Source organism: Hyperolius riggenbachi, chromosome 5, assembly GCF_040937935.1.
Source record: "Hyperolius riggenbachi isolate aHypRig1 chromosome 5, aHypRig1.pri, whole genome shotgun sequence".
NCBI classification, from domain to species: Eukaryota; Metazoa; Chordata; class Amphibia; order Anura; family Hyperoliidae; genus Hyperolius; species Hyperolius riggenbachi.
The window spans coordinates 365,351,680-365,375,530 of NC_090650.1; the positions used below are offsets into that span (position 1 = coordinate 365,351,680).

The 23,851-nt window shown below is 44.0% G+C and overlaps 1 long non-coding RNA gene across 1 annotated transcript in view; it reads right to left on the reverse strand.

Annotated features, from left to right (window-relative positions):
• Positions 1-11,666: 11,666 nt before the first annotated feature.
• LOC137517789 (uncharacterized) overlaps positions 11,667-23,851 on the reverse strand; it is a 119,576-nt gene continuing 107,391 nt past the window's right edge. The window contains exon 3 of the long non-coding RNA XR_011020667.1: positions 11,667-11,687. This is a non-coding gene — a long non-coding RNA (uncharacterized lncRNA). The remainder of the gene's footprint in view (positions 11,688-23,851) is intronic.

Here is a 23,851-nt window from a genome sequence, read left to right on the forward strand (position 1 = left end):
GAAAAAATCAATTGGTTGGTTCCCCTGAAATTGTCCTTAGTATATGAAAGGGACATTAAGCTATGATTATGGTACAGATTAGATAGTGAGCTCTTCTAAGGGACAGTTATTTGTATTCTGTAAAGCACTATGGAAGCTATAAGTGATGTATAAACCCAATACAACAAATACCCAATAATATGTATAACAACCTCCTTGATAACTTATCCTCACACAGGGATTTCCACAACAAAGTTCTTAAGGCGAAGACTGAAATTCTAGATTTTGGTGCCTCCCCTGACCTATTCCTTCACCTAAAACTATACTTAACCTTAACCACTCCCTCTCTACACTTAATTCCTTCCTTAGCACTGCATTATGGTCTTCCAATAGCCTTAAATTGACCAATTCCCTTGACCTCAAACATCTCCTCCCAATTTTCTATAACCTAATTTAACAAACATTTCACTTAAGACCTAGCTAAAAACATACTAATAATAGTGACAGCCTTACTTGATATTTTGTCCTTGCAACAGCCATTCAATCTATCCTTACCAAACCTCACCCTAAACTGACCTAATACCTCCTATCTCCCATATGGCATGACATACTCACAATGAGCTTGTTTCCTGCAGTTTACGTGTCTTATCAAACCCTACTGTTTGCCTGTTTGTTGCAACACCATCAGGGGTGTAACTAGAAATCATCACTGGGTCCCCCTGCAGAACTTTGGATGCCCCCTCCCCCCTGCTTTCTGCACAGGTAAACTGAGAACCAATGTTATTCAATTGGCTAGTGCACACTTGAATGTGTTTTCGCCATGCAGATAAAAACACACAGCAGTGAAGCACTGCATGCATTTTTCTATCAATTACATTAGCTTCTATAATAAAATGTCCATGTTTTCACACATACAGACACACATGGTGTGCAGAAAATGCACAGAAAATTGACAGAGAAGTCTGATCTCTGTCTCTGCTTCTTATTACACTCACTCTGTCCACCTTTGATGGAGCAGAACTGGCTCCTGCAGACTTCTCCAGCATTATTTCAGTACACAGCACTTGGGTAAGAGTAGAGAGATTGAGGGCTAGACGTTGTACACGAGAGAGCCTGCTACACACTGAATAGGGACTGTCTACAAATCTTTGTCTACAAAACTTTGAATGATACTTTATCAGTTCCTGAGCAGATGCCGTCATTGGAACAATTGTACAGAGAGCAGAAAGATTTTCTCTCCATGTCCTTAGTTGTCAGTCTCACGGGACAGGGAAAATACACTTCTCCCCCATGGGGCCCCCTGTGGTGTCCGGGCCCCCCCTGTGGTTGCATCCCTTGCAGGGTCTATTGTTACACCAGCTTGTGCACCTGTCTTTCTATCCTCCCTTATTATAGACACACATATTGTGTGTTCCACTCATACCTTATTCACCTGTCTTAGCAGTCGCCTCTGTGTGCTCCACTTCCCCCTCATCTATCTGTCCCAGTGATGCTCGGATACCACCATTCCCGGATTCAACCTATGCGGCCATTTTTTTTAAAAAATCCGGAAATTCTATGATCAATTTCCGGATTTGAAACAGACTAATGAATTCGACCCGGATAATTCCTGTGAATGAGGCAATCACAGAAAATCACGGCCGTGATTTAGCTAAAATCGTTTTAGCTAATAGCAAGGCCCTCATATATGCTGGATTATAAAGGTGATAAAGGGCTACAACTTAAACAAAAAAAAATACAAAAAGAACTTTTAGTTTTTGAGAAAATCGATTTTAAAGTTAATTCAACAGTTTAAATGCGGCTATTAATTTGTAATAATTGGTTTTAAACAGGGAAATACACTTTAAGCAATCGCAAAGGTGATAGTGAGTCCCAATGGCACCTGGCGGTGATGGTACCACTGGAGGAAGATGAGTGGCCGACAGCACAAAAACACCCAGAGAGGTTTCTGTATTTTTTTCTCCCTGCAGCGATAGCAATGACATGGCAGCAAAGTTGTTCGTGGACCCTGGCGGTGGGAACGCAGACTTAAGTAGTGAAATAGAACATCAGCTGCAGCAGGAGGAGGACTAAGCGGTCAGTGCAGCAGCACAGAACGACCATGGCACCTCACTGGTGGTACCACAGCATGGTAATGCTGCCCAAAAAATTACATGCATCTGTGGCCCCTGGAGGTGAAACTCAGTGGCAGCAGGATGAGGACTAAAGCAGTCAGTGCGGCAGCACAGAAAGACCATGGCACCTCACTGGTGGTACGCCAGCAAAAAATTACATGCATCCCTGGACCCTGGCAGAAGGAATGCAGACTTTAGTAGTAAAATAGAACCTAAGCAGCAGCAGGAGGAGGAAGACTAAGCAGCAGTCAGTATGGCAGCACAAAACGTGGACCCTGGCGGTGGGAACGCAGTCCTAGTAGGGAAATGCCACAGCAGGAGCAGCAGGGTGTGTCAGCAGCCATCAAGACATGCCCAGAACCTGGACTGAGGGACAGAACGTTGTTGTCCAGGGAGGGTTGACCACTGGCTGCTGGGGTGGATGTCACAGCATCTGCAGCTCTTCCATCATCATGTCCATCAATTCCTGTGAGTGACTCTCCTGAATGACCACACGGCGACCCAAGGTGCTGAAAATGGTTGCCACTGGCGTCGGCTGACTCGGCCCAGGCTGTGCTGCTGATATACACCTCTCTGCTGCACCCCCTACAGCTGAGCGCACCCTCTCTGGCAGTCCCAGAAGTGGAGGAGGCAATGGCACTTTCTCTCTTGCCACACCCACGACCCCTGCCAAACATGCACAAAATTTCAAGGCGGAGAAAGTGTGCCGATTTTTACAGTCAATACATTTGTGTGGGCCTGGGGACAGATGGACGGAATATAACAGGGGCTTCTATTGATTTTTTAGAAAAGAAAAGAAAAAAATACTAAATACAGTAATAGAACACAAAAATCATTGGACAGTGCCGTGGTCTGCCTGCACTATGTGCACAGCAAACTAACCAGTTGCACACTAGTAGCAAAGTACAAGGTCACTGACTAAACTTAGTGACCAGTGGCAAAGACCGCAACTAACTGAAGTCGATCAGTGGCTGGCTGGCTTAGCTAGCTAACAAGTATATTGTACAGTAATAGAGTAGTAGAATCAGTGTGGAGTTGAACCTGCCTGCACTAAGCACAGCAAATCAGTACACTGTCACTGACTACTACACTGACTACAGCTAACTTAATTGAATCACTCACTGGCTAGCTAAATACAAGTATACAGTCAGTAATAGAGCAGTAGAATCAGTGAACCTGCCTGCACTAAGCACAGCAATCAGTACACTCTCTCCCACTGACAACGACTCTGACTACAACTAAATTAAGTAATCACTCATTGGCTAGCTAGCTGAACACAAGTATCAGATACAGTATAAGGGAAATGTAATGAGTTCAAACGCTCTTGCTTATGCACCATATGGCCTGGAGATGATCCTCTCAATACCACAGAGTCTAGCAAGGACGGAGCTCTGGAAATGGCCCCCACTTTATATACAGGAGGGGAGGGCAGAACCTCCACTCCTATGATTGATTGCTAGGGCCTGGCTGGGGGCCTCTGATTGGCCAAGGGATGTCAATTCTGCCCATTTCCGCCCATTTCTGCCCAATCACGGATTTCCAGCACGGTCACGACCGTGATCGATTTCCAAATTTTTGCAATCACGGAATTTCCATGGTCGATTTCCGTGATCCAGAATCGTTCACAGATTCGGAAGTCGAATAGTGAAAAAGTGCTCATGAATCACGAGTATTACGTGATCACGGAAATTATCTGCCCAACACTGGGGAAGAGTTTGTGTGCATGGATAGGGAACTGGCTAATGGAGAGAAAACAAAGAGTTGAGGTCAATGGATCGTACTCAAAATGGGAGACTGTTAGCAGTGGGGTCCCACAGGGGTCTGTACTGGGTCCAGTGCTCTTCAATTTATTTATTAATGACCTAGTAGATGCAGTAGTGAGCAATGTTGCTATTTTTGCAGATGATAGAAAATTGTGCAGAATCATCAACTCTCAGGAAGATAGTGTCATATTGCAACAGGATCTGGATAGGATGGCTGTATGGGCACATACATGGCAGATGAAATTCAATGTTGACAAATGTAAAGTCATGCATTTTGGTCGTACCAATAGTCTAGCACCATACAAAATAAATGGGATACAGTTGGGGACATCAAACTTGGAGAAGGACTTAGGAGCACTCATCGACAACAAGTTAAATAATCGTACTCAATGCCAAGCCGCTGCAGCTAAAGCGAACAAAATTTTGGGATGCATTAAAAGGGAAATAAAAACTCGAGATGCTAGCATAATATTGCCCCTGTTTAACTCTCTAGTAAGGCCACATCTGGAATATGGAATTCAGTTCTGGACACCACATTACAAAAAAGATTTTGCAGTTTTAGAGCAGGTGCAGAGACTAGCTACAAAATTGATATGTGGGATGGAAGGTTTCGCTTACCAAGAAAGGTTAGATAAACTGGGTTTATTTAGTCTAGAGAAAAGACGCCTTAGAGGAGATCTAATTAACATGTATAAATACATCAGAGGGCAATATAATAGCTTGGCGGATGAGCTTTTTGTCCCTAGGCCTTCTCAAAGGACTAGAGGACATGATCTGCGCATGGAGGAAAAACGTTTTAGCCATTTATTTAGGAAAGGGTTCTTTACAGTAAGAGTGATTAAGATGTGGTATGCATTGCCACAGGAAGTCGTTGTGGCAAACTCTATACCTGCATTTAAAGGGGGATTAGATGCTTTTCTTGCGTTAAAAGACATCCATGGGTACAATTACTAGGTTATGCCTAATGATGTTGATCCAGGGATTTTATCTGATTGCCATCTGGAGTCGGGAAGGTATTTTTCCCTTTTGGGGTTAATTGGACCATGTCGTGTGGGTTTTTTTTTCGCCTTCCTCTGGATCAACAGGGATATGTGAGGGATCAGGCTGGAGTTGTACTTTGTACTGGTTGAACTCGATGGACGTATGTCTTATTTTAACCAAAATAACTATGTAACTATGTAACACTGATCTGTCCTGCCTACATCAATGCATAATTTTCTCTTTACTTTCTTTCATCTCTCCCACTTTTTCCACTTTTTTTTTCCAATCCACTGGATTTCACTGTTTGGTCCATATCATGCTCCAACTTATGTGTTTGTGCATGTACATCAGCAGCATTTTAGAGTATATATTAGTTATGGATCAGAGTGGTTGGTGGTGACAAATAGGAAATCAGAAGCAGCGTGGGACTGTTTACATCGGAAGCAATGTGACCTAAGGACAGCTCTCAGTTTACCTTTCATTTGGTATTTTACACAAGACTAAACACCCACTCAAGTTGTGTTAAGAAGTTGACCGCCAAAAAAATGTCATTGAAAACAAAGAAGAGGGACGTCCAGCAGGTGCATGTCTACCTACTTTTTTTTATTATTATTTTTTTTAATGGACTAGCCATTTTCTTGTTTATCTAAATAAGCAATACCTGAAATACTTTCTGCAGAATACTTGTATGGTAGGAAAATATTACTCTACTAAATCTTCTGCTTAAGGTATCTATACACAAGAAAAAATGTGCGTGCAATCCAAATTATTTAAGCACTGTCATTCAACTGTCAATGACTGTTGAAACACTTCTGCAGCTGAAAAGTTCAATAGGTCATTGTTTTCTGAGTAGGAGCCGAATAAACAGCAGTGAAAGGTTCAACACGGTTGAAACATCACATCTAGGCTTTATCCCTTAAAACAAAAATAAGAATATGGGGCTCCAGGAAATGCCTACATAGTATTAGTTCTACAGACACAATTAGTTATCATATATAGTATCATTTTGTGAATATATTTACATTTCATTTTTATTATGATGTTTTTGTTTTGTTTTATGGTAAATAAACATATAAAAATAAATAAATAAATTGTTTAACTCATACATAAGCCTTCTTATGAATTTAAAGTCTGCTTTTTATATTGTTGATATATAATGTCTGCTATCAGTAGCCACTTTATTTGTGAATAAATATCCTGTAACTTCACTTGGAAATTTTCTTTTTTATAACTATGGATAATTGCTTCATCGCTGTGAATGTCAGACAAAGCTGTTTCCAACCCATAAATCCATCCTTAAGATACATCTTTATTTATTGTTGTTTTATGCATAGGACAACCTTCTTTAATATTAATCCAAATTACATCTTCCCGAGCCTTTGATTTGTAGCAGATTTTTTTCCCCCTCTGAGATATAATTCACCTGTGAATATAAATGCAAATATAACATTTCATAATTCATTAGAATGTTTAAAATGTACAATATTTAACCCTAATTATTTTACTTTTTTCCGGTTTAATGAAAGAAAAATAAATTGTCCCCGTTACCATAAATAAAATCCCTCCCTCGTGTCAGAATGGCGGGTCGTGGACAGTAAATGATACAGAGATTCCATTTTCTTGGAACAGAATAGCAGGAGAAAATGAAGAAAGATGCTACTGACAGGGTGAGGATGATTTGAGCAGGCTAGCATTATGAATGATATGTTAAGTGATTGCTTCAGATGGAATCCTTGGATTGCTGCATTCTGCAGATGCTGATTTTCATCTATATTGTTTGTCTTTTTCTCAAGAGAGGCCAAGCCATGTGTGGGAGCTTGCATATGTATGAATTTAGGAATCCCTATATGTGTGCTTAACATATAAAATATATATGTTTATATATGCATTATATATAAAATACACTATTACACATGCCTTACAGTTATACATATCCATGTATGTCTGTCTGTATGTATAAGTATATTGCTTCAGTACAGAAATATACATATATATATATATATATATAGAGAGAGAGAGAGAGAGAGAGAGAGAGAGAGAGAGAGAGAGAGAGAGAGAGAGAGAGAGAGAGAGAGAGAGAGAGAGAGAGAGAGTAAATAAGCATATTCCGGGTCTCTCGGTTATGCTTTACTGCAGAGAGGACCTGGGTGCATCATACACACTGTATTTGCATAAAAAAAAAAAATATATATATTTTGTGATTTATTGCGAGTTTAGTTATTATTATTATTTATTATATTATAAACCGTCAACATATTACACAGCGCTGGACAATATGTAGGGATACATTCAATGTAAACAAGTGGTGATGGACACAGAGATAGCAAACGGTTATACAACATAGCACAAGGTTATACATGCAAACAAGGTATAAGATGCATGATCATGTGATTTTACAGAGACCCAGCAATTCAAGTCTGAGTTAGTCAGTGGGAGGAGTGTCATAGCGGGGGTTGCAAGATAAAGAAGGGCAAGCTAAGAGAGGGGAGACCCTGCCAAAGGCTTACAATCTAAAGGGCTTTCACACTTATGGATTGTTATTTTGTCCTACACCAATGTACTAAATGCTGCACTTTGTGTGCTTTGAAATTCCAATATTGTCAACAAAAGCACATAAATTGTGCACTGAGATGTGTACAAACAAACAAACCCTTGCACTGACCAGCATTCTTCCCCTTACAAATCCAAACTCATAACTCCATGAATGCGAATATTCCCTATTTATGATATATATATATATATATATATATATATATACATACATATATATATATACATATATATATATATATATATATATATATATATATATATATATATATATATATATATACAGTATATATACAGTATATATATATATATATATATATATATATATATATGTGTATATAAATAAAAAGACAAGATAATTGCTTAGTATAAAGCCCAATTATTAGAGTTTTATGCACACCATGTCCCTAATGGCAAAATAAAGGCATCTGTATTTGTGGAATCAGCATTTAGGCAATGTGTGCCTATAACTAGAGATGGCCTGAACCTCCGCTTTTCGGTTCGCGAACTGGGTTCGCGAACCTTCCGCGAAACGGTTCACGTGAACTTTCGCGAACCGCAATAGACTTCAATTGGGAGGCGAACTTTGAATACTAGAAAAGTTTATGCTGGCCACAAAAGTGATGGAAAAGATGTTTCAAGGGGTCTAACACCTGGAGGGGGGCATGGCGGAGTGGGATACATGCCAAAAGTCCCGGGGAAAAATCCGGATTGGACGCAAAGCAGCATTTTAAGGGCAGAAATCACATTGAATGCTAAATTGCAGGCCTAAAGTGCTATAAAACATCTTGCATGTGTATACATCAATCAGGGAGTGTAATTAGAGTATTGCTTCAGACTGACAAAGTACAAAGTACAAAGTGCCACCTACAAAGTGCAAAGTGCCACGTGCAAAGTGCCACGTGCAAAGTGCCATGTGCAAAGTGCAAAGTGCCGTGTGCCAAGTGCAAAGTGCCACGTGCAAAGTGCCACATGCCACTGCCAAGTGCCATGTCCGGCATGCTCCTGGCAGACGTTACACCGGCTGCTGCTGCATTGCCCTGCTCCTGCTGCCTGTGCTGCTCACACCGCCATGGTGCCACAGGCCACTGCTGCTGTGCTTATACCACCTATATTTAACCCAAAACACAATTGCTGCGTAATTTATTGGAGGTGTCTGGGCTGAAAACAGTCATGTCCCAGATGTGCGGTTGGACTTTGGGCACAATGTGGGCTGCACGATCGTTGTCTGGAACCTAGTCCTTATGTTAATTGACAGCCATTTTATTTTTTGGGAGGGGGGATTTTAAGTCCCCACATCATCAATTTGTGTTTCCCTTTAAAAAAACATGATGCTACACGCCTCATTTACTCTAAAAACGTTTTGAAAGCAATTTAAAGGCCACTTCCAGTTTCCCTATCCAGATATCCGAATCCGCCCGGATATCCCGGATACTGGGGTCGGATATCCGATTCTATTCGGATACACAAAAGTTCGGATCCAGATATCCGATCCGTATCCGGATATGTGGGTATCCGGATCTGGATCAATTCGGATTTTGAAAAGGGGTATCCAAGCACCCCTGCTGACTTAGTCTTCGCGCAGGCCTGAGCGTGCTTTGCAGACCAGGCATCCGAGGTCAGATGGACCCTTAACCCAATGCTGTGTGCCAGAGATGTCACCACTTGCCTTTCAACATCACGGTACAGTTTAGGTATCGCCTTTTTTGAGAAAAAATTGCGGCCTGATATCTTCCACTGCGGTGTGTGGCTTTGGTTTTGTGTGCTGCTTTTCCTCAGGTGGTCATCCCATTGCAGTTTGTGCTTTGTAATCATGTGCCTTCGTAAGGTAGTCCCTACGCGGGTCTTGGTCTTTCCACGGCTCAATTTTCGGTGGCAGAGAGTACAGATAGCATTGCTCTCATCTGAGGCAGACACACAAAAACATTTCTACACCACTGAGCCCTGGGGTGATGGCACTTTGGTGGTGGCGGCCCACTGAGTGTTAAGTGGGGTGCCAGAATCAGAGCAGGAGGAAGAAGATATGTCACGCTTCTGTGCGGAAACTGAGAAAGATGAGGTGTTCTGTGTTAAATAGTCAACTACGTCCTGACAATATTGGGGGTTGATCGCACGTGCCTTCTTCTGAACACTGTACTTTGGTCGAGGGCCGCATGACACCACAACAGCGCGACCTCGAACAGACCTGCCTTTTGTTTTGTCCATATTGGGGGGGAGGGGGATATGGAGTGAAAGGTATGCACTGACTTGACTAATACAATGTGCAGTCACATAGGTGCAGTTAAAAGGTATGCAAAGAGTGGTATATCACACTGCGTGCACTCACATAGGTAGGTGGGTGCACTGAACACAACAGGTAGGTATATGCAGTAATGAGGTGGGTGCACTGAACACAACAGGTAGGTAGGTATATGCAGTAATGGGTATTACAATGTGCACCTGTCAAAGACAGACAGGTAGCGGACAGGCACAGTGACACTGCGTGCGCTCAGCTCACATAGGTAGGTGGGTGCACTGTGAATAACAGGTAGGTAATTATACGCAGTAATGGGTATTACAATGTGCGCCTGTCACACACACAGGTAGTCACTGAAAGTGCTGGGCCTGGCAGTGGCACACACAGTATGAATTATCAAGGCTGTCTATGCAACACAAGTGTCAGTGGGACACACACAAAAAAAAATAGATCACAAGAATAAGATTAGCTCTCAAAACAGCTGTTGTGGGGTGCTATGTTAGTAATAAGAATCAGCAAGGAGTAAGCTAACAAGCCTACAAGAGCCTAACTAATCTTTCCCTATGAGTCTGCAGCAGCTTTCCCTTCTCTATTTACTGCAGGCACACGAGTGAGTAAAATGGCCAGCGCTGCCTGCTTTTGATAAGGAGGTGTGGGGCTCCAGGAGGGAGTGTAGCCTGATTGACTACAATGTGCCTGCTGACTGTGATGTAGAGGGCCAAAGTTGACCCCAATGGTGCATTATGGGGGCAAACCAAACTTCCGGAAAAGTTCTCCGCGAACGTGAACCACGGAAGTTCACCGGGAACCGTTCACCGGCGAACCGTTCGGGCCATCTCTACCTATAACAATGAAGTTCCTAATGTTCATCAAATACAAAAAAAACTCAAGAGGCCCGGGCACTTATTCAGTTCACTTTTTCTCCTAAGTTTTCTCCTAGGTGATATTTTCACATCTTATCAATAAACAGCATTTTAAGCCACGAACAAGCATGGACGTACGTAGAATCATGCCGATAGTACTTTTTCACCTACTTCTTAGTACTTTTTAAATTGCACAGTGCTAAAAAAAGATTTCAAACGTAAGATGAAAAGTCTCCTAGGAGAAAACTTAGAAGAAAAAGTAAATTGATTGGGGCTCTGGACTTCTTCCTCCTCCACCACCAGGGCCACCTCATGTACTCAACTGCCTGTGATCATTAAAGTGTACCAGAGCTGAACAAAGTAAAAAGATTGATACATGCCTGGGGCTTCCTCCAGCCCCATCCGCTCCGATCGCTTCCACGGCACCATCTTCCTCTGCCCACAGCTTTGGGAACCGGGTCCCGTCACTTGCGTCAGTCAGAGCCAGTCTATTCAGGAGAAGTGCGTTCTTTGCATATCTTTCCAACAGCCGCTGGAAAGATACGTAGAGGGCACACTTCTCTTGTGTAGACTGGACCACACTAATGGAAGTGAGGGGAACCGGTTCCCGCAGCTGTGGGCAGCAGAGGATGGTGGCGTGGTAATGATCCAAGCGGATGGGGCTGGAGGAAGGTATGTATAAATCTTTTTACTTCAGCTCTAAATCCCTGTAAGACCCACAGAGCAACGCTGCAGCAGTGAAGGCCTGGGCTTCCACCATTCCTCCGACACTCCCATTGCAGCCACTAGGTGTCCTCTGGCTTTTGCCTACCACTTGGTTTCAGCTTCTCTACATGTCATGTAAAGTCAGGCAACATGCTGAAGATGGAGAGAAGGGCCGAGGTTACTTAGTGGCTGCACCAGGGAGACAGTAGAAGAGCTAAATACCAACTGTCATTGTTGTCCTGCTGAGCTGTGGGTATGAATGGACACAGCCAGGGGGGCACGGGAGGGGGACCTCCTCCCCACTGGGCCCTGCTACCTCAGTTTTATAGATATATATATAGAGAGAGAGAGAGAGAGAGAGAGAGAGAGAGAGAGAGAGAGAGAGAGAGAGAGTTGTTAGCAATTGCTCTTGTGGTGTGGATTCTGACTGAATTTCCAAACATTTAAAATGATAGTAATAATATGTTTTACCTTTGGCTGTTGATGCTGTATTTTCCTGTAAGTGAAAAAAATACAATGTATGAACTGCAAAAAAAAAAAAAAATCTGTGCCAAGTGAAAAAAAAAAAAAAAAAAGATTAACATATTTTTTACGGTCCAAGCAGCCGCAAGCAGAAAAAAAAGAGAGAGAAAAGACTTTGGTGTTCACCCGTCTCATGGTGTCCCTAGGAGATTGATATGTAGGCCCCAAAGAATCAAACAAACACATTGAAGGCACACTGAGGGTTGTTCAGCAATATTTACAGAATGAATTACTATTAATTTTTTTGTTGAATTCCTTATCATGCAATTTTGCCAATAGTACATCTTATAGAGAAGATCGCTGCAAGCATATTTGCTGATTCCAGTACCTTCTGCTTTCTCTGCATTATTAATGTGAACTCTGACAAATCCTAATGTGGAACCTGACTACATTTGGGAGCTTTCATTTTTTTATATTACATTTTGTAGGGAATTTTTCATAAAGCACACAGGTAACGTAACCATAGCAGCCTGTCTTTAGTTGGAATAAAATGAAATCAAAACTGAAAAAAATAATTGCATGTTAACACCGATCTAAGTCCCGAGAAAACAAAACAGAATACATTTGCTAAAAACATACAGATTTGAATAAAGAAAAAAAAAGTTTAACATTAACATAAATGTTGTTTTCAGCAAAAATTATGCAGTTTAAAGTACCAGCACATAAAATAATTACAAACAATACGGAAACATGTAATATACAATTATTAAAATATTTATCTAGGATATGAAAGCAAAATATATTTATGAAATAATATATACAGTATATATATATATATATATATATATATATATATATATATATATATATATATATATATATAATCATGAATGTGCAATGCAACTTATCTGTATATACTACTGCTTACATCTTTTTGTACATATATTTATTTAACTATTTAACTACAGTACATATATTTCGGAGATGGAATAGAGCCTTTTCCCCACAGCTTGTCCTTTGTGTAGAATGTTTGGTGACAAAGTTATATATTATTGTAAGGGTTTATGAATCACATCCAAGCACTGTCCCATTAATGAGTGATGATGGCTACCACCCTTAGTGAATACCCTAATGTGCTACCGAGGCACTTACAGTGCTTTGTATGGTTTGTGATTTGGAAATTGTCAGCTGGATGAGATAAATAAAGCATTGCTTGATAATGGGTTGTAGCAAGACTTGCATCTTTTTTATATATTTTATAGTGCTGAAAATGCTTTTCCATGTCAAGAGATAAAAAAGGGAAAAATAAAAAAATAAATGTTTTAATGGATCTTCCATTTTCTTTGACATGGAAAAGGATCTCCACTGAATATTGGATGCAGGTTGGGACATAATTGAGTTTTGTTTCCTTAGATGTCAGAAACCAAGCTGGATATGGAAAATATATTTTTTTTCTGTCCTCTAGAATGGTCGGGAGATCTGGTGACACATTTCAAAACACTTTGTAATGGCATGCAGTTTAACTGTTTCATTTTTTTATATTTTTAAGTCCAATGTCAGAAAAAAATGTCAGTTTTATAATTAAAAAGCTTAATGTTATCTGTTGATTTAGAAATTTCATTTTAGCATTGGTGCTTTTCTGTACCAAGAAGATCCTAGGCTGAAATCCATCCAAGGTTATGCTTGGTGTTTGTTTTCCATTTTGGTTTTAGCGAAGGTGTTCTCTAGACTACATACAGTCCAACCCAACTCCTTTTTTTTCTCCTAGGTTTTCTCTTACGTGAAATTTTCACATTATAGATAAAATGCAAGGCAATACTCACATTACTTATGACTGTACTTTTTCACCTACTTCTTGGTACTTTGGAACTTGGTACTAAGGAGATAACTTGGGAGAAAAAGTAAATTGGATCAAGCCCATAGTCTTCTGAGACTACTTTGTTTTCTGGGGCTATAAATTATGAATATTAGTGCCTAATATTGTTTATACGAGAATATAAAATATTAATATGTTAGTACAAATATTCCCCTATTTAATGAATGAGATAGGGACTGTAAATGAGTTCTCATTCCTAATCTGTCCATAAGTAAAAACACTGTGTCATCTCTGTCCCCCGTATGCTCCCATTGGGCCTCCAGTGTCCTCCTCTGTGTCCACTCTGTTCCCCCATACTTTCAGTGCCCCCCTCTGTACCACATCTGCCTTGCTACTGTGTCACCTCTTTCCCACTGTGCTTTCAGTGTACTGCAGCATTTGTTGTTAAGTCAAGTGTTCACATTTCATGTTGTCTTAAGGTTCCAGCACTGTGAGAAAGCATACTCCTCATTTCAGTAATACAGAAAAAAAATGTCATGTTTTAAATCCTTGAGAAGAGAGACTTTAATTTTTCCAAAAAACACTGATTCTGTTTGCACAGTCATAGATGGAGATGTCACTTAGAGATGCTTATTTTGAATAGCCAGTTGTGAAAGGTGCACTCTGGTCCACGCTCTAAACTATTGGCCAATTAAAGTGTGACCCCAAGCAAGCGCCAGCTTTCATATCCAGAGGCACTGTGAACCTACATAAGGATCTTTAGACCCGTGCAGAGGTACTATTTCACAGCAGTATTTTGTTTCTGCAAGTATACTCAAGTACCAAATGTGATCAAAAGGAATATTTTTTTTCTTTCATACTTGCCAAATAACCAGTATCCCTCTTTTTTAAATGCCCTGTGCCCCTTAGGCAATAGTAAAAAAAAAACAAAAACATAAACTAGTGAGTATCCACAGTCACAAGCCTAGCACATTTGCCTTTCAGCACTAGGTTTCAAAGTCCAAACCTCACTGTCTGTATAGAATGTGTATGCTTACATGGCATGGGTTTCCTTACATAGCTCGAACGGTTCGACTGCAAACTTATTCGCGCGAACATCGCTGATTCGCATTCGCGGCGAAACGCGAACTTTATGGCGAGTTTGACCCGCCCCTATACTACATCGTTAGGCTCAACTTTGACCCTCTACATCACAGTCAGCAGACACATGGTAGCCAATCAGGCTACACTCCCTCCTGGAGTCCCTTCCCCCCTTATATAAGGCAGCTGCATCAGCCATTATCCTCACTCGGTGTGGCTGCAGTAATTAGAGAAGGGAGAGTTTGCTGCAGAGACATAGGGAAAGCTTAGTTAGGCTAAAGTTAGGCTTGTTAGCTTGCTCCTTGCTGATAATTATTAGAGATGGCCCGAACCTCGATTTTAGGTTCACGAACCAGGTTCGCGAACCTTTGCCAAACGTTCAATTCGCGTGAAATTTGCGAACTGCAATAGACTTCAATGGGCAGGCAAACTTTGATAACTAGAAACATTTATGCTGGCCACAAAAGTGATGTAAAAGATGTTTCAAGGGGTCTAACACCTGGAGGGGGGCATGGCGGATTGGGATAAATGCCAAAAGTCCCGGGGAAAAATCTGGATTTGACGCAAAGCAGAAATCACATTGAATGCTAAATTGCAGGCCTAAAGTGCTTTAAAACATCTTGCATCTGTATACATCAATAAGGGAGTGTAATTAGAGTACTGCTTCCCATTGACACACCAAACTCACTGTATAACACACCGTCCGCTGTTTGCGTAGTGACGGCCGTGCTGGACTGGTGCGCACCATGGCGAGATTGCTCTTCCTTACTCAGTGATGTAAGGTAATGTCTGACTGCCTTATCAACTTTCAATGGTTCTTTCTCTACCATTGTTAAAGCTTACATCTATTTTTTAAATACTTGTTCTGCTTGCTGTTCAGTACATGCAACTAGAATCTTTTATGGAGGGCAAGTCTGCCATTGTGAGTGACCACGGGTAATGGCCGGGGAATCAAGGTTCGCTTCGGGTCCGGAGTGGAAGCCTGAGAACTGGCTACCACCACCGCACATCCAAGTAAGGATCCATTTGCTGTATAAGTAATGTACCTGCCCTGACCGTGCTTTGCAGACCAGGCATCTGTGGTCAGATGGACCCTTGACCCAGTGCAAGACGAACCAAATTGAAAGCATTTGCCAAGAATGTGTTATGGAGGGCAAGTCTGCCATTCATTCAACTGTGTGAAACTTTCTATCATACTTTCTCAGTAGCATGGGGACCATGGGTAATGGCCGGGGAATCCTGGTTCGATTCTGGCCCGGAGTGGTAGCCTAAGAAACTGCTACCACCACCACACATCCAAGGAAGGAGGCAGGCACACTGTGGGCAAAGTAGCAGGAACGGCTATCACACATCCAAGGAAGACAGTGGGCATGGCATGCATGTCCCGAGGTAGTAGTGACCAAAAGGAGGACTTTAGAGGCCCTGCTGTATATAACACTGATAAACTGTACTACCTGTAACGAGAATCTGTTATGGAAGGCAAGTCTGCCATCCATTCAAGTTAAAGGTATGCACTGAATGCCAGGTATAATACAATGTGTAGTCAAAGATGCAGTGAAAGGTATGCAGTGACTGCAAACAGCTGTTTGTGTAGTGACGGCCGTGCTGGACTGGTGCGCACCATGATGAGAGTGCAGGTGATGGCGGCTTTCCAGCCTATATGGTCGCCGGGCTGAGGTAGCTGACAGGTGACTGTCCAGCTGATCAAATTTGATCTGTCCAACATGAGGCAATGACCTTATTATCTTTGGTGTGCCACCCCCTGAGACACTTATATAGCCGGCGGTCATTGCTTCATTGTGACACGCAAGCCCCTTCACCCCAGCAAGGTAATGATCACGAAGGGGAATGGGCACATGTACATGCCTTTTGTTTTGTTGTTGCAGCTGCAGTGCAGCCAGAAAAATTAGGCAGGCATGTACACGCACCAGAAAAATTATTATAGCGGCCTTTAAAATTCAGGAATCCGCCTGGAGTCCTGGACCCTGTTGGTGGTGGCGGAGAAGGCAGTCAAGCGGCCTGCTGGCAGAGGTGCTGTGTGGGGAGCGACTTAGTCTTCAGACAGGCAGCCAGTCACACAGCGTTCAGACAGAGGTGCTGTGTGTGGGGACTGATTTAGTCTTCGGGCGGGCAGTAGCCCTCCGGGATCCATGCCTCACTCATTTTAATAAAGGTGAGGTACTGAACACTTGTGTGACTTAAGCGAGTGGCGACTTCTCTTCTGAGTGACAATGCTTCCAGCTGCACTGAAGGTCCTTTCTGACAGGATGCTTGAGGCAGGGCAAGAAAGAAGTTGGATGGCAAATTGGGACAGCTCTGGCCACAGGTCAATGCAGGTCAACCCAGTAGTCCAAGTATTCATCGCTGCTCACAGTGTCTACATCCACACTTAAGGCCAGGTAGTCAGCTACCTGCCTGTCCAGGCATTGGTGGAGGTTGGATCCGGAAGCGCTAAGGCGAGGCGTTGGACTAAAGAATGTCCACACATCTGACATCACCATGAGATCGCTGGAGCGTCCTGTCCTTGCCTGCGTTGACATGGTAGAAGGAGTATTGGCAGTGGTACCTTTATTACATTGTGCTGTAACATCACCCTTAAACGCATTGTAAAGCATAGTTGTCAGCTTGTTCTGCATGTGCTGCATCCTTTCTCCCTTCAGGTGAGTTGGTAACATGTCTGCCACTTTGTGCCTATACCGAGGGTCTAGTAGCGTGGCCACCCACTACAGCGCATTCCTCTTGAGTTTTTTTATACGGAGGTCCCTCAACAGGCTGGACAGCATGAAAGACTCCATCTGCACAAAGTTGGATCCATACGTATTATCCATCTCCTCTTGCTCTTCCTCAGTGACGTGAGGTAAGTCCTCCTCCTCCCCCCAGCCACGAACAATACCACGGGAACGTCGAGCAGCACAAGCTCCCTGTGACGCCTTCTGCGGTTGTTCTTCTGCCGCCACCTCCTCCTCCTCCTGTTTCAAAGAAACACCTTCCTCATCATCCGAGTCTGACTCCTCTTCACCACACGACTCTTCCTCCTCCTCCCCCCTCTGTGCTGCCGTAGGTGTTGAGGAAACATCTGGTTCTGATGAAAATTGCTCCCACAACTGTTCCTCCCGTAACTGTTCCTCATCACGCTCCTCCACAGCTTGATCTACCACTCTACGCACGCCACGCTCCAGGTAGTAAGGGTAGGGGATCAATTTGCTGATGGTGCCTTCACTGTGACTCACCAGGTTGGTCACCTCCTCAAATGGCTGCATGAGCCTGCATGCATTTCGCATCAGTGTCCAGTTGTTGGGCCAGAACATCCCCATCTCCCCAGATTGTGTCCTTTTACTGTAATTGTACAGGTACTGGGTGACGGCTTTCTCCTGTTCTAGCAGGCGAGAGAACATGACCAGGGTTGAATTCCAGCGAGTAGGCCATCACATATCAAGCATCTCACCGGCAAGTTGTTTCTTCGCTGAATGTCCGCAAAGCGCGCCATGGCAGTGTAAGACCGCCTGAAATGCCCACACAACTTCCTGGCCTGCTTCAGGATGTCCTCTAAGCCTGGGTACTTTGACACAAATTTTTGAATGACTAGATTCAGCATATGTGCCATACAGGGTACATGTGTCAGTTGGCTGATGGTGTAATGGTTAAGGGCTCTGCCTCTGACACAGGAGACCAGGGTTCGAATCTCAGCTCTGTCTGTTCAGTAAGCCAGCACTAGTTCAATAGGAGACCTTTGGCAAGTCTCCCTTACACTGCTACTGCCAATAGAGCGCGCCCTAGTGGCTGCTGCTCTGCCCTGGCGCTTTGAGTCCGCAAGGAGAAAAGCGCAATATAAATGTTATTTGTCTTGTCTTGTCTTGTCTTTCCCAAATTCAAAGCGGAAAGGAGATTGCTGCCATTGTCACACACCATGTTGCTGATCTCCAGCTGGTGCGGGGTCAGCCACTGATCCACCTGTTTGTTAAGAGCAGCCAGAAGAGCTGGTCCTGTGTGACTCTCTTCTTTGAGGCAAGACAGGTCTAAGATGGCATGACACCGTCGTACCTAGCATGCAGCATAGGCCATGGGGAGATGGGGCTGTGTAGCTGGAGAAGAGATCGCAGCAACAGTAGAGATGAACTGCCATTCAGCCAAGGAGGAGGAGGAGGACGATAGCGAAGAGGATGTAGCAGGAGGAGAAGGAGAGTAGGTGGCAGGAGGACTGTCTGCAAACCGTGGAGGTGTCTCAAGTTGGTCTGCAGCACAGCCACGTACTCCCTGCTTGTCAGCGGTCACCAGGGTGACCCAATAGGCTGTGTAAGTTATGTACCTGCCCTGACCATGCTTGGCAAACCAGGCATCCGTGGTCATGTGGACCCTTGACCCAAGGCTGTGTGCCAGAGATGACACCACTTGCCTCTCAACTTCACGGTACAGTTTGGGTATCGCCTTTTTAGAGAAATAATTGCGGCCTGGTATCTTCCACTGCGGTGTCCCAATGGCCACAATTTTACGGAAGGCCTCAGAGTCCACCAGCTGGTGAGCTAACAGTTCCGCCAAGCCAGCTGTCAGACGGCGGGCAAGGGGATGACTGGCAGAAATTGGCTTCTTCCGCTCAAAGATTTCCTTCACGGACACCTGGCTGCTGTGGGCAGAGGAGCAGGAACCGCTCAAGGGCAGAGGCGGATTGGAGGAGGGTGGCTGTGAAGGTGCAAGGGAGAAAGCGGCTGAAGATGCTGCACCTGAAGGAGGAAGAGGAGAAGGAGGGTGGCTTTGCTTTTGTGTGCTGCTTTTGCTCAGGTGCTCTTCCCATTGCAGTTTGTGCCTTTTCTGCAGGTGCCTCCATAAGGCAGTTGTCCCTAATTGGGTGTTGGCCTTTCAATGGCTCAATTTTTGGAAGCAGAGAGAACAGATGGCATTGCTCTGATCTAGGGACGACACACTAAAACTTTTCCAAACCGCTGAGCCCCCTTGAAGTGACGGCACTATGGTGGCATCAGCAGCTGACGTTGAAGATGCCCTTCAACGTCAGCTGCTGATGCCACCATAGTGCCATCACCCCAGGGGGGCTCAGCGGTTTGGAAAATTTTTAGTGTGTTGGCTGGCGCCGGACACTGCCACCAGCTGTTTCTGACGATGAGCTCTCCCTTCTTCTTTCAGCAACTCGTCTCCTCCTACTCCTCTCTGGCTCCATCTCTGAACTGTCCCCTTGGTCATCTTGTCTCTTAGGATCCCACATGGTATCCGTATCATCGTCATCATCATAATCATCCTGCCCAGCTTCGCTTGCCTCAGACACCTCCAAAACTGCACCAACAGCAGGTACTTCATCATCCTCATCCTCACACGTTACGTCCATAGTGTTGCCGCCTAACTCAGACATATGAGGTGGTGTAACTTGCTTAGCGCCTTCATCTGGTTGTAACAATAATGGCTGTGAATCAGTTAATTCCCCACCAATTAACTCCTGCGAAGTGTCAAATGCAGTGGATGTGGTGCTTGTCATAGCGCTGGTGGCTGTGGAAGATGAGGTGTTCTGTGTTAAATAGTCAACCACGTCCTGACAATCTTGGGAGTTGATGGGACGTGTCTTCTTCTGAGCACTGTACTTTGGGCCAGGGCCACACAAAATCACATGAACACGACCTCTCACAGACCTGCCGGGTGGCCTTCTTCTTGGTCTGCCTCTACCTCTTCCTCTACCTGTTTTGTCCGTTTTGTCCATATCGGGGGGATGAAGTGAAAGGTATGCACTGACTTGACTAATACAATGTACAGTTACACAGGTGCAGTTAACAGGTATGCACGGAATAGTATATCACACTGCGTGCACTCATGTAGGTAGGTGGGTGCACTGTGAACAACAGGTAGGTATATGCAGTGATGGGTATTACAATGTGCACCTGTCACACACAGACAGGTACCGAGAGGCATAGTGACACTATGGGCTCGATTCACCAAGCGGTGCAAAGTGTTAGCACCGTGGTGAAAAGGCCCTTATCACGCCTAAAGTCACTTTAGGCATGATAAGAAGAAACTCGCGCGAAGTTACCGCGCGCAAAGTTTTGCGCGTGCAACCGCGCACGCGCGCGCGCGCAGCGGCCCCCGCTTCGCGCGAAGCTCCCATTAAGCCCTATGGGACTTTGCGTACGCGCGGTAACTTTGCGCGAAGAGCAGGAAAAATCGGTGATAACTCAGTGGTGAAAAGGTTATCACGCCTAAAGTCTTTTAGGCATGATAACTGGGTTATCACCGCTTTGTGAATCGAGCCCAATGTGAGCTCAGCTCACGTAGGTAGGTGGGTGCACTGTGAACAACAGGTAGGCATATGCAATAATGGGTATTACAATGTGCACCTATCACACACAGACAGGTACCGGACAGGCACAGTGACACTGCATGCGCTCATGTAGGTAGGTAGGTGCACTGAAGTGAACAACAGGTAGGTATATGCAGTAATGGGTATTACAATGTGCACCTGTCAGTCACACACAGACAGGTAGCACACAGGCACAGTGACACTGCGTGCGCTCAGCTCACGTGGGTAGGTGGGTGCACTGTGAACAACAGGTAGGTATATACAGTGATGGGTATTACAATGTGCACCTGTCACACACAGACAGGTAGTCACTAAATGTGCTGGGCCTGGCAGTGGCACACAGAGTATGAATTATCAAGGCTGTCTATGCAGCACAAGTGTCAGTGGGACAAAAAAAAAAATAGATCACAAGAATAAGATTAGCTCTCAAAAGAGCTGTTGTTGGGTGCTATTTTAGCAATAAGAATCAGCAAGGAGCAAGCTAAGAAGCCTACAAGAGCCTAACTAATATTTCCCTATGAGAGTCTGCAGCAGCTGTCCTTTCTCTAATTACTGCAGGCACACGAGTGAGTAAAATGGCCCGTGCTGCCTGCCTTTTATAAGGGGGGAGTGGCTCCAGGAGGGAGTGTAGCCTGATAAGCTACAATGTGCCTGCTGACTGTGATGTAGAGGGTCAAAGTTGACCCTAATGGTGCACTATGGGGGCAAATCGAACTTCTGGTAAAGTTTGCGGTTCTCTGCGATCGCGAACCCCGGAAGTTCGCTGGGAACCATTTGCCGGCGAACCGTTCGGGCCATCTCTAATACTTATTGCTAAAAAAAAAACCCACAAGAGCTCTGTTGAGAGCTAATGTTGTTCTTGTGATCTGTTTGTTTGTTTTTTTGTGTGGCCCACTGACACTTGCATATACAGCCCTGTCGGTCAGTCGCAGCTGGCCCTTGCTAATTTCTATACTGCACAAGGCCCAGCACATTCAGTGACTACCTTTTCACTGGACGTGTGTGACAGCTGCACATTTGTAATACCAGTCCGACCGTGTATACCTGTTCACGGTACCTGTGCGCGTGACAGACAGCTGCACATTGTATTGATACCAGTCACTGCATACCTGTTCAGTGCACCTGCGTGACAGCACGCAGTGTTATATTATATAGCAGTCACTGCATACGTGTTCACGGTACCTGTGTGTGACACCTGCACATTCAAGTGGTGTCATCCTCTGGCACACAGCATTGGGTCAAGGGTCCATCTGACCGCAGATGCCTGGTCTGCAAAGCACGATCAGGACAGGTACATTACTTATACAGCACATTTGGGTCCGTCCTTGGATGTGTGGTGGTAGCCATTTCTCAGGCTCCCACTCCGGAGCAGAATCGAACCCTGATTCCCCGGTCATTACCCGTGGTCACCATGGTACTGAGAAAGTAATATGGAAAGTTTATCACACAGTTGACTTGCCCTCCATAACAGATTCTCATTGAAGGTAATGAACTGCCAGCAGAAAAAGTAATTTAAAACAATAGATGTAAGCTTTAACAATGGTAGAGAAAGAACCATCGAAAGTTGATAAGGCAGTCAGACATTACCTGACATCACTGAGGAAGAGCAATCTCGCCATGGTGCTCACCAGTCCAGAACGGCCATCACTACACAAGCAGCTGTTTGCGGTGCGTTACACAGTGATTTTGGTATGTCAGTGTGAAGCAGTACTCTAATTACACTCCCTGATTGATGTATACACATGCAAGATGTTTTAAAGCACTTTAGGCCTCCAATTTAGCATGCAGTGTGATTTCTGCCCTTAAATCGCTGCTGTGCATCAAAACCGGATTTTTCCTAGGGACTTTTGGCATGTATCCCACTCCGCCATGCAAAACTCCAGGCGTTAGACCCCTTGAAACATCTTTTCCATCACTTTTGTGGCCAGCATAAATTTTCAAAGTTCGCCTCCCCATTGAAGTCTATTGCGGTTCGAAAGTTTGCGCGAACTCAAACTTTTTTTTTTTGCATGTTCACGTTCGAGGTTTGCGAACCTAAAATCAGAGGTTCGAGCCATCTCTATTCCTCTACACTCTAATTTAGTCCAACATTCCAAAAATTCCAAAAATATACTAATAAGTACATTGCTTCTCTCCAAAATTGACTTAAGACTATGGCAGTACACTGTGAGCCTTACTGAGGGATGGTTTGTTACAATTGTTAAATGTACCCTATAGCATTGCTAAAATGTCAGTGTGATATTAATGCTAAATAATAATAGAATACGAGCAGAAAAAATCCTAAATTGGTTACACTAACATTTTGTACTGTGAGGCCTGCCGGAATCCCTGCCTTATTTTAGTTCCTATACCCAAATACCTCTTCCACATTCTTCACCTTGTGTAACACATGTCCCTGGTCCACCAAGGGATGACTAGTGGAAAGCAACACAGTCCAGGTTGGCAACGGGTGATTAGAGATGTAACGAATGGTTCGCCGGCGAACGGTTCCAGGCGAACTTTGGGGGTTCGCGTTTGCCTGGACCAAGCGAACTTTTGCGGAAGTTCGATTCGCCCCATAATGCACTATGAGGGGCAACTTTGACCCTCCTCATCACAGTCAGCAGGCACATTGTAGCCATTTAGGCTACACTAAGCCTTGGAGCCCCCCCCCCCCCCCTTATATAAGGCAAGTTTGCCGGCCATCACACCCACTCGTGTGCCTGCTAGAGACAGACTAGGGACAGCTGCTGCAGACTTGTTCTACTAGGGAAAGATTAGTTAGGCTCTTGGCTTGCTCCTGGCTGATTGTTATTGCTAAAATAGCACCCCTCAACAGCTCTTTTGAGAGCTCTAATGTTTTCCTGATGTGTTTTTTTTGTGTGTGTTGCTCACTGAATTATACAGCCCTATCTGTTGCAGCTGGACCTTGGTAATTGTTATTACTGTGCCAGCCAGGCCCTTCCTAACTATCTATACTGGGACACCTATCTATGCCTACCTAACTACCGGGGCACCTACTTACCTA